Raw genomic sequence first — 12,397 nt, 5'->3', positions numbered from 1 at the left:
CTACTTTAATATTATTTTAGCTTCTACTTAGTAAATCCTCATTTATTCAGGACAAAAGATCACGTCTTGCTTCCCACTTGCATTCAGCTAAGTGGCTGCCATTGTAACTTCAGATCTCAGGAAACTGGCTTTGTCCTGTTAATTGTCACAGTCTTTTGCAAGGATTTGGTGCTTATTTTAAGGTTTAAACAAAATAATCTAGCTTTTGTATGTCATGCCACTAATATATAATATTGATGAAGATTTTTATTTCATGCACCAAATTTTGTAGGCTTACTGGCACTGGAAAGAATGCAGCTGCCATTCTACTACAAAACAACACTCAGCAGCAAAGCGACATAATCTTGCAGATAAACTTCTCAAAAAAAACCAGCTTCTGCTCTTCATGAACTAACATACCCATTCAGCTGATATGTCATGAGATGGCGCGTAAGTTGTGAGAAAACCTTTTTCACTCATCCCATGGGTCTGTAGTTAGCCTGTGTGTTTTGGTTAGCAGCGGGCCTTTTGGGAGTTTTATTAGTAGCCTTTTTTCAGGCCTCATCTGAGAAGAAGAGACAGAGTTGCTGCCATCCCTTGAAATGGCAGATCACAACAGCTGACCTGACGTGCAAACGTGCAAAACTCAGTGAAGACCTCTGGTCTAAAGGCTTCGAGGCAAAATCAGTTTATCTGCTAATCTGAGTTAAATATCTGTGTGTCTAACGCGTAGTATAGGGCAAATGCAAGGTGATGTGATTTAAGGGAATCCATTATGCAGCAGGTTAAGCAGATGACCTGATGTTTGCTGGAGGCTAAGAGATTTGCTGCTGAGACACTGCTAGCGTGTGCTGGCACGTCAAATCGCAATCAGTCCCTTACATGGTCATGTATCTTCAAGCAACCAGTGAGGCAGGAGAAATATTTTTAGGTGTTGCAATTACATTTAAAATGTCTGAAACAACTTAGATGAGACACAGTATCAATTTTTCACTCTATTTAGAGAAATTACAACAGTTACTAAAAGTACCAGCTGGGCTGATGCCTACTAAATGGAGACTTTATTTTGGAAGCAAATTCAAGTGATATAATGGAGTTTTTTGGCCCTTCTTTCATTTCAGAGTTATCTTGCTATTTTCAAGTGTCTTTTAACTTCACATTTTCAAACCAACAGCGTTGTCAGACTCTGGAACAGCTTTCCAGCATGTTAGGACAGTGACAGAAAACCTAAATAATTCTAAGATGGAGAGTTTCCAGTTTATGAATGGTATTCTATGGGGGGAATGTCTGCAATAGCAGAAGAGACAGGAGTTCTCCAGAAACCCCATCGGTCTTGCTTTTGTACACCCTTGACTGTCCTAGCTTGGCTGAAGTAAGAGTTCTGCCAGTTTGGAGCAGGTAAGGGCCTAGCTTAGATGACCTCAGATTCAGTGACTTCAGCCTTGGCAGAATTATTGACACAAATTCAGGAACTGAGCGTGTAGTCTCAACAGAAGTGTGGGGTTGCAAGTGGAAGCAGACGGACAGACTATGGTATATGATATTTTCCTCTTCTTACTGTTAAGTCAGTAAGAGCTTGCCTGCGTTCTTTGCATCCTGGTGGCTTGTACATCCAGGCCCTAAATTCTGAGCAGATCAGGGCATTTGTATAATACTCTTTAGCACACTAACTTGTAGATAAATTTTAAATATAACCTCTGGTATATTTGAAATGGATTTTAAGGCCTAGTAAAATGTGTTCAGGATTTAGCTATCTTGTAATATTACCAAAACAACCAGAATGCTGCTCAACAGGCCTGAAAAGTGTTCTTAGCCTGCTTCTTGTATAGTCCCAACCAAAGGCTGGTTTAAAACCCAGTCAAGCTAATCATATAGAGACAGTTTTAACAAAGGATGATTAATTAACTAAACACAGGTGTTTTGCTAGATGAAGAGAATTTAGTATATAGAAACTGCTTGCTCTACCCAAGCTTTTAATAAAACATCTTGAAGTCTGTCTCAGAACTGAGCAAAGTGAAAATTAGTGGAAGAAAGGTGAAGATGATGACCAAAAAGATGACGCTGAAACTGAAACAAGGATTGGAACCAGAAGACAAGAATTCAGCTGAGACAGGGATTGTAGTGAACTTTAATAAATAATGAGAATCAGGAACTAAAAGGTTGAGTGACAACTTACAAAGACTTCGGACTTGGGTAATAGATTTAGAAATAGTGTATGAACTGCACGAGTCCTTTGGACATTTGCCATTCACTGTGGTGTTGTCCCAGCTCTGAGTTGTTAATAAAGCAAACTAGAGATACCCACATCTGGTCATTCTCTTTCTTCCTTGAACAAACTTAATGGGACAGACAGAAGGTAAAATTAGATAGGTACAGAAATCTGCTCAGCCACAGTGGTTTAAATGTGTTGTTTCTTTGGTTTGATAGGAATAATTTTCTAGTGCATTTCTTCATCTGCCTTAAAAATGAACTTTATCACTGTATTACCCAGCTCAGAAGTACCTAGCTGCAAGGTCAGGCTTTTTTTACCCCCCCGTTTTTAATAGAAGGAGATTATTTAAAGCTGTAGGTAGCTCCAAAGTTTCTTTTTTCTCCTTTGCTGAGAAAAGTCCTGTATTCCTGTGACTCTTGCACACTTACCCAAGGAGACAATTGCTTTCGTATCAGTCCTTAGGAAAGATCAAAACAAAATTAATTATGAAGAAGGAGGGAGTAGGAAAAAAGTAATCATTATTTTCAGTTCTATTTATTCTGAAGCAAAGATCCTCAGTATCTCTAAATTGCTTAAATCTGTTCTATTTAAATGGTTTATATGAGCTGAGTATCTGCTTCCTTGTATTTAGCAGGATATTGATCTGAAGTTGCTTTGGGTTTTTTTCCCTTTATTTGAATGTAGTGCTTCAGACATTTCAAGAAGTCAGTTTTTGGGAAATGATGTCTTACTGCAAGAGCTGACTGTCATGGTGCTGTAATTCCAGCTTCATCAAAACATCTAAGCAGAAACTTTAATTTCTATCACAAAGTGAAGTATCTGAAAGACCCATATGTTTCTTAATATCCACTACAACTTTGTTATAAATAACTGAATATTTCAGCTACAAGTGATAACACTGGGGTCAAATTCATTTACATCTATGTCATCCCATGGGCATCAGTATGCCTGGCAGAGCATAACCCTGGCAGAATGTCAGCCAATCTGTTTTTCTCCATTTTTGGCTGGCTAGTGCTTTGGGCCAGGATCTGTTTCTGATTATGTGTCAAATATTACGCACAGGAGAGGAATCCAGAACCCATGTTAGGCTCCATGGGAAGTTAAGCACCTCTTAATGGGATCCAGAAGAAGCAGCAGGCTGAGCAGAGTCTAAATCCAGCATGGCTAGCCCACAGCTGCCTGGAGCTAGCTGAGAGGGGACATTCAGAATAGAGATTTAATATCTGGACCATTTCTGACCTCAGAGAAGCCTTCCTCTAAACAGCAGTAGCACTTCTAACCACTTGGGGACCTCGGCTGTGAAGAGAGATGCTGACATCCTTTCTTACAGAGAAATGAAAAGTTTTGTTTTAAGCGTAAGTGCTGGCAATTTCTTTTGTGTACTAGTTTAACAATTAGCAAATGAAAGACTTGGATTTGGTTCCCTCCTCAGTCTAGGTATTCATTGATGGTGGCTCCTGTGTCACTGGGAAAAAACACCCCAACCATCAGGCTAATGGCTACGTTGCTGGGGGCTGCCCGCCATGTATTCCGCTCTTTGGAAGCAGGAGAGAAAAGCATTTGAGATTCATGGGGTCAGAAGCACAAGTGTGTTTGAACTTGGCTGTGAGTACACTAAGAGAGGTACCCATCCTCACACTGGAAACAGTACTTCTTTCGTTAAGATACAATATCAATGCTCTAAGCAGGGGCCAGAGCCCACCAGTTGCACCAGGTGATAATATCATGCTCCTGCTTCTCGCTTCTCAGATTAATCTCATGTTTACAACAGCACTGCTCAGCAGTGAAAAGTGTTCCTACACACCTGAACCTTTACTGTGGTGTTTACTACCATATGTCATCACATAAAGGGAGTGAGGGAGCAAATGTCTGAAAGACCATCATGGCCACAGCTCATTTTGTAGAGTCCTGATCCTGTCAGTCTTCAAGACTCTGTAAATGTCTACAGAGATAAGCCTTTTAGGAAAACTGGGCAGAAGAACATCAAAGTTTTGGATCCCAACCAAGCACCATTGTGAATTAAGCACTGAAGTGTTCGTTTCTATAAAAGCTAGGTTAGCATATTCAAAAATGTGCACTTGCAGGAAAGCTTTACAGCTAAGCAAGGAAATATCTTTTGAAATAAGGGTTGGATAGCAGTTGAGCAAACTTACTTGAACTGCACCTTTAGTTTGAAGTCCCTTCATAAGGCTACATCCCATTTATGCACTCAAATCTCTTTATTTGATCTATCCCGAAGACTGATAAGCTGGTACTTTGAAGAGGAATGATTGTCTTCCTTTTTGTAAATTCTGTCCTGGAAGCCTCTGGTAGTTGATCGCATGGATGAACTCCCTCCATCCTTCTATGGAGATATTGCCTTATTGATTACTCGGAGTTTGTAGTGGTAGAATCACCTGTTCCATCAGAAGTGTAATGCTTATCATCTCTTCAGGCCACCACTCAGTGAAAATAATTTGATTTTTCTTCATTATTTTAACTCACTTAAGATTTTAGAAACATGAAATCACTGAATAACTTCCATTTTTCATGCGTTTTTGCCCTTTGTTTTCTGGTCTTTATAAATAAATAGAAACAATTGTATGTAGTCCCAGCCATTTTGCATTGTGCCACTGACATTTTTTTCAAGAACAAGGCTGTATCTGATGGGTGTATATTTGTGTAGTATGCTACTGATGTATAGCATTGTAGTTCTACGTATACGCTGACATGGTGTCTCTGCTAATAGAGGCCCCATGTACATCATTACGGCGGCAAAGCTTCATGCATCCTTCAAGGGACTTTTCTCGAGTAAGGACTGAGCACACTTGGGAGCTGTGTGAGTAGTAGGAGCACTCAGAAGCTAGCAGCGCGTTATGTAACAACAGTGGGGAAGGGAGATTTTGGCTGACAAACCTTGGACAGTCTCCCAACTTCTTACAAAACCTACCATCCTTTATGAGATCGCTTGTGCCCAAGCTGAGTGGGCAGGACTTTGGTTTCATAAGAAACAGCCAGATGCAATGAAATCTGTAATTCTCTATTTATCTGTTTTTGACAGATGAGAGGTTGAGTCAGGATCGCTGCAATCTGAACCTCTTATTAAAGGGATGATAATTATTTCAGATTGGATGTTCCTCGTGTATTAAATCTATATATATATACTGCTGCTTAACCCCTAATGGTTATAATCTTACTGTCGTCAAAGTTGGCAGGAGTTTTGCTACTGACTTAGTAGGGATCAAGGCTAGATTCTTTGCCTGGTAGCCAGTTGTGGTTGGTTTGTTTTTTTTTTTGTAGCTGCAGGAAATTCCTCCTTCTGAGTTTTGGCTATATTCTTAAATCAGCGATTGATTTGCAAGAACTTTTCCTTTGCAAAAGCAGATTCCTTTCCTGAATTTTGCTTCCATAATAGAGTGACTGATAAAACAGTTTCCATTTAAATGATGCCTGGCATATCAAGTAAAATAGTCAAATTCATCTTCAGCGAGAGCGTCTGCCCTTGGTATGTCTCCTCCAAGTTGCCAACTTTCCAGTGGAACACTGGATGAGTTGCCTAAAAACGCTCCAGTTATTATTAATGTGTCACGGAAACTACAGTAACGAAGTGATGAAAAATACAATCTAAGAAGTTTAAGGCAAAGATTCTTGGTTCTGCTTGCCACCTCTATTAAACAGGAAGATGACTTTCTCTTGTTGAAACAGCTGATCTGTTATTTCCATGCAAAACAGCTGTTCCCACTTAACCATAGTTTTCCCAAAACTATCCAAAGTTTGCAGCTCTTTAAGCTTAGCATACTTCCCATATGTCAAGTTACCAACAGCTTCTTTCCAGGTAACTGAAAAGAAATGAATGGAAGCTCACAGTCCCAGACCACCTTCTTTCCCTGCCCCTCTCAAGAGGGTAATATAGAAAGACTAGTGTAGCAGTGGTAGAGTGATGAAGCAAGTTAAGCAAGTTGAGCCAGGAGTGTCTCTGGCAGGAATGAGAAAGGAATTCTGATACTGGACTGTTGAAACATGCCAAATATACAAAAATAATCTTTTCCAATGGTGGGCTAGGAGTCTTTGTATTTTTATTCCATTATGCTAGTTTTGCTGTGAGTGACATCCGGGACCACTCCATAGTTACTTTTGCTTGAAAGTCACTATCATCTATAGTTACATAGATACAGAAATTGAAGGATAAGTATATCATTATAGATAGAGAAAGCACATTCTCTCCTAGTCCAATCTGTGTCTAGGCAGATTCGTGCATGGCCTATGCTCCTATATGTCACTTGTGGAGTGTGTTAAAAAGAAAACTCAATTTAGCATCCTCTAATAGGGCTTTCTCCTGCCAGGCTTGCATGGTGCTTTTTGGTCATGCTTGAATAAACTAAGAAATAAGAGGTGTTCTGCCCAGTTATGAAGTAATTTTAATAATGTACCAGTGATATTGCCAAAACAAGTAGATGTTGGCTACAGGTGGTTAGGCTGTCTTAATAGAACATTAGTTAAATTATCTGGAAACCACAGCTTGAAGGCTGTGGGGAAAAAAAAAAACAGGGTGTTTTGGGTATCCCAAAATACAAGTACAAGGTAACAGTAGAGGCCTTGAAAATTCAAGCACAGGACAGTAACAGAGGCCTCATGGCTCTAGATACAAACCACAAACTGCCAACCACAGGTCACTAAAGAAATGAAGCCTTAGAAGCTGAATCAATTGATTTGGTGGGTTAACAAACGGAACAAAGGACAAGTCTGCAACACAGGTAAAACTTATGCAGTAAACTGAGATATAACATGGAAGTGAACCAGCAGTGAAGGAGCAAGTTGATAGACTGTTAGCAAACGTAAAAATGACCCCAAGCAGACCTAAAGTGAGGAGGAAGAAATGTACAACATCATTCTTCTCCTGGCAAAGAAGAAGAAATAAATATTAGCAGAGAACTAGGGATGCTGACAACTTATTATAACCAAACCTTGCTTTTTCTAAAGAATACTGGTGTTACTGACGTTTGAGCGCAGTGGAAGGGTAAGCAGTGTGAACACGATACCAGGGAAAGGCATGGATTATATTAAGTTTGTGTATGGTGGTTTTAATTATATCATTATTGAATGATCTGCAATAATTAGCTAATTTGGACTGTAAGTCTTAGCGTGATTGTAACCGGACTAATAATAACTCTTTCATTTGCTAAGACTTTAATTCTTGGGTTTACGTTTATGGAGTGTTTTTTCCAGCCCACATAGATTGCATGGGATGTTTGGTCTGCACCCTTCGTGTAAGGACAGAGAGAGAAACCCTTGGCTGCAGCAATTTGTGGAGAAGGCAGGCAGCAAAGGCTGTGATCTGTGCAGCAGCAACAGCCCAGCAAAACAGGAATGGGATCAGAACATGCCCAGCACTCAGTATGATCTTACCAGCTCTATGCAAACACCTAAAGACGGCTGTGTGATGTGAAAGCACCCAACCTGTCCTTTAGTCCACAGATCAGATGGTTAGGAGAGGTTATTGTCATACCATCCTGCAGTTGCTCCACAGATCAACTCCTGCTAAAAACAAGTTCAGAAATGCAGAGAATATCCTATGAATCCCTGCGAATCTGCTCCCGAAAGAATCTGGAAATTTCTAGTAGAAGTGAAGTGTTAACGCCTGACTTTTTCTCTCTTGAGGTGCAAAATGTAAATAAAAATTCATGCTTACTAACTAGGGGAGAAGATTGCAGTGACCATCTTGCACTAGATGCCTGATAAGCACCTGCTTTAATGCTTAAATACACTAAGACGAACCAGTGGGCACTATTCTGTAATGCCAATGCACTTCAGGCAGTTCCCAGGGGACTCCCATATGAATATTAATGAAGGAGGGGAAAAATAACAAGGTGTCCTGTTCCCAGTTTGTTTAGGCAGTGACCACTGGCAGCTACAGTGCTGGTATGCAGAGAAGTGACTGACCTGATTTGCCTCTTTTCTGATCACCTCTGCAAATAATCCTGTTACCCAAGCCAGGCAGAGTGAGTTTGCAGTGTGCTCATTTCAAAATGCAGGTGAGTTTTATCTCTGGTAGAACAGACACCCCTACATTTCAGGAAAGTTCGCATAGTTTATTTTGTGCCAAGTTGTCTGCAGAGGAACTGTTTCGCCTTCTCCTCCCAGCACATACTGCTTCCAGAAGGCATTTTATAGGCAAAACGCTACAGGCAGGGGATGGGTGGATGTGGGGGTGGGGGGGCAGACTGGAGTGGGGATAAAAGGGTTCTGTCTTTCTGGGCAGGAGTCACAGTTCACACCTAATTTACAAACCAACTTTATTAAGGCAGCTTTGTCTAAAAGAATGTTGGAACAAAACATTATTATTTTTAATTATAGAGCCATAACAGTTCTAGCAGACAGAGTACAGATCGGCCTGATAAAAGTTAGGCGTGTTAAATTAGTTACCCGATTGTGACCATTTGCTTTTCAGACCTTAGTATCTGTGCTGCTTCTTGTGAAGCTTTTTAGTCTTCAAATAAATGCATAATACTTCTGCCCTCTGATTCAGTGAAAGCCCTTTATAATAGGCAAACTATCAGTAGTTGTTCGACTGTTTTTAATGCATTTAAGAAAACCAGCAGGATCCTTGTTGCTGGAACCACTCCTTTCTGCACAGTTTGCGGAGCACAGTTCTGAGATTGTGCATGCTACATATGAACGTTCAGTGAGACTCTCTGTTTCCCAAATTTTGTATGGCAGAAGGCTGAAGGTTAGCTCTGGTTTTCTGCTTGTGTGTGTGTGTGTGTGCACTCATTGGGAGTTTAGGCCAATGTACAGCAGGCTTCCTTACCACTTGTGCACGATACTGTAGAAATCCACAGGCTGAAAACCTGTGGCTTAACCACATGTATCCTTTGTTAGGAATATCCAAGTCTTTCTGCAGATTAGTATAAACTTAGTATAAACACTACATTGTTTCAATTCATTCACTCTCCAACTTTGTGGGTACCTGCAATATATTTAGAATATGCTTTACTTCATGTGAGCTTTAATAATTTATTATCCAATACATTTCCCATTTTGTCTCCAGCTACTTATGTTACATTAGGTATGTCACTTATGACCAGAATTTTTAAATTTTAGCCCCTCCATAGATGAACTTCTGAAAATCCGGTAATAGATTTTCATACTTCTGTTGAAATTTCAGCTTTTCTGAAAAAAATTAGTTTTAACCTCTGTGGTCTCTATTTTCAAGGCTATTTAGGTCTCAAAACCCCTTCCTTTTTTGTGAAATGAGGATAATGGCATTTTCATATTTAACACATACACATGTATATATTGCCTGATACATGCATGAACACTGAATGGGAATTGGTAACATTTAAATATATAGTTGTGAGAAATGGTAGGAAAAAACAGATGCATAGGGTAGTTTTTCTGCAGTTTTACACTGGCACATCTACACTGAGACCAGTACCACTGCTCTAGTGTAGAAGATAGTTTTGTCCAGAGGTGGCTTGCCACAATTCTTTGCTTCTAGTAGTGTACAAACTAGGACAGTTGCAATGCAATCACAAAAGAAGGCATGAGTGATGCCTCAAAAGGGTGCAATCTAGGCTTATGCTTTTGGCAGCCGTTTACCTTAGAAACAGCAGCAGTGTTGGTAGAAGACAACAGTCAACTGTAATTTATCCTTGTGTTTGGCTGTTGGGAGCTACTGCCTCAACTCTGGTGGTGGTGGGCTTTTGTAAGTGCTGTCTAACCTGTGTCTGTCAAAACGAGACGGATTTGCTAAGTCACTTGGATAATAACTTAGTGTGGCACATTTGGAATGACAGGCTGATAAGCACTAATTAAAACACCTCTGTTGGTGTATCTCATTATGCTGTGACTTGCAACAGGGGAGCTGCTGAGTACCTGGGGGCAAGTGAGACTTTCTCCTGGCATGGCAGGGTTTGGAAGAGGGTACTGGTTCACAGCGTTACCTGCTATTTGTTTGACTTTCATTAGAACATCTATAGTGGGTGCAGTAGAGATAAATTGAAGATGAACTGGAGTAAGTGAAATGTACCTAGAGTATCAGCAGTTTAAAGTGCAGCCATTTCTCTCATGCTCTGTGTGCTTTTGTGTTTACTGCTAAACCACTACCAGCAATAAATCAGAATAAAATCTGCACGTTAAGTAGCCTGTGGAGGTGGCCGATTAATCCAGCATGACTCTCTGTGAAGAGTGAAGAGCTCTGTATCACAGTATTTCTTACAGCCCACCAAGGAAGAAGCCCAAGTCACCTGGATTGCTTTGGCCACCAAAGCATTTAGGGACATGTCAGTCCCTCATGAGTCACACCACTGACAGTCAATTACACATAGTGAAACGTGGGAGAGAGGCAAGTCGACATCGGCCTGTCAGCTCTGCGCAGCCCTTGAGAAGCAGCAAGGCTTTGATGAGAAACAGGCCTTGGGAGAAAGATAAGAAACTCCTCAGTTGTGCCAAGCTGGCAGGGAAAAACAACGGACAGCTGCAACACTGAACTGTGGAGAAGTCCTGAACTGTGAGAAGTTACCGCCGCGTGAACAGGAAGGTGATTGTTCTGCACTGCGTGTGTTAGAGGGGTCTGATGCTGATAGGAGAAAAGGTTGATAGCTGTCTAATTGCTCATTTGCTAATTATGAAGTAAGAGCTTTAACCATAGCATAAATATGAACTATTGTAATAATAAAGGGTCTTTCCTTCTGCACTCATGGAGAGTCTGTGTCCCAGTTGCCACAGGGAAATTATGTGTAACTGATAGAGTTTATATTAAAATATTTTGGGTACAAAGAGCTACTTCAGGTTCCAGGTGCTCTGAATTTATCATGTAGCTGCATAAAATAAAAATAGTATTTGTTCAAAATGCTGTTTACTAAAACCAGTATTTACTGAGAATGTTTTATGGATATCTTTAGGCATATTTAATACTTAAAAGCAGTGTTGATACACTGTGCTTCTGTGGTTGTCTCCAAGTATCTGAAGATCTCCATGAAATTCACAGATCTCTAGAAGGAGAAATTAGCTTTCATTTATAATTGGCATTTTTATTTTCCTTACTTGAAATTCAGCTCAGCAGAGAGAGCACTATGGTCCTTTCACATTAGTTGTAACACAAAACTATTCTCTAAAAGAGGTTCTTAGGGGTTTGAAAGAGAATACATACTGAGGTGAACAGCTGTGGAAAACTGCAGAAGATAAAAATAATTGACACAATCCCCTTGTAGATTATACAGCCAAAACCAGCATTACACTGTGATCTTGCTGAATATTAACTACTGATCAAAAGCAGATTGATGTTTGTATAAACTGGATTTTGTATCAGTTCAAGCTGTGTTTCTCATTGCTCTCACTTTTTTACTTGTAGCATCTGAGTTCTAATTCGCCTGCCATAAGGTGTCTGCAAGCTGCAGCATTTGACATACTCTTTCTAAGAAAAAAAAGGACTACCTCTGTTTTTCTTGATCTATAATTGATATTTAGAAAACACTGCAAATCCACTCTATATTTTTCTGTCTCAGTATGTTACCTTTTTAGAAAACCTCCACATCAAAACACCATACATACTCCAGGCATCTAGGAACTGGATCTTTGGGCCTGCAATTTTAGCTGTATGCTGGGTAATTGGGGACGGTTTGTGGTTAAGTACTGGGTAGGTTCAACGGCTACTCAGCAGAATGTTTCACTAGTCACAACCTCTCCTATGTTTATGTTCCCGAATGTGTTGCAAACATTCTAATTTGCATTAGGCCCACCATATCATGACTGCCTGGCACTTGGCTACAAGCACATTCCAAGGAGCAGAACAGCGTCTCGAGTTACACATGAGTGGTATCTTGCTTACCTCAGACTCCAGCTGAGGCTTTAGTTCCTTTTCCCATGTTACCATAAATTAACCTTTATGTGAAATGACTCATCAGCATGCTCCTCCGCTTTCTTCAGTGCTTCTGAGATATCAGTTGTACCAGCAGTGTATGAAGGAATTTTTATATCTACCTTCTTGGCACCTGAGCTCTTGAATTTCTCCTCTGTGTGACGAGCTCCAACAGCGGTGGTGCTGTGATAACAGATCGAGAATGAGAGCTGGCATTTTACTTCCTTGCCCTTCAAAAGATTTGGGAACAGCATCAAATCCTTGAGATATATTTTAGTTTGATATAGTGTAGCCCAGAGGTAGGAGAACTGCAGCCCCTTGAACATTACATGAGGCACATAGCATCCTCCAAAAGGAGATGCGAAAGC

Source organism: Athene noctua, chromosome 2 (genome assembly GCF_965140245.1).
Source record: "Athene noctua chromosome 2, bAthNoc1.hap1.1, whole genome shotgun sequence".
Lineage (NCBI taxonomy): Eukaryota > Metazoa > Chordata > Aves > Strigiformes > Strigidae > Athene > Athene noctua.
Note: the sequence above shows the minus strand (reverse complement) of the source record.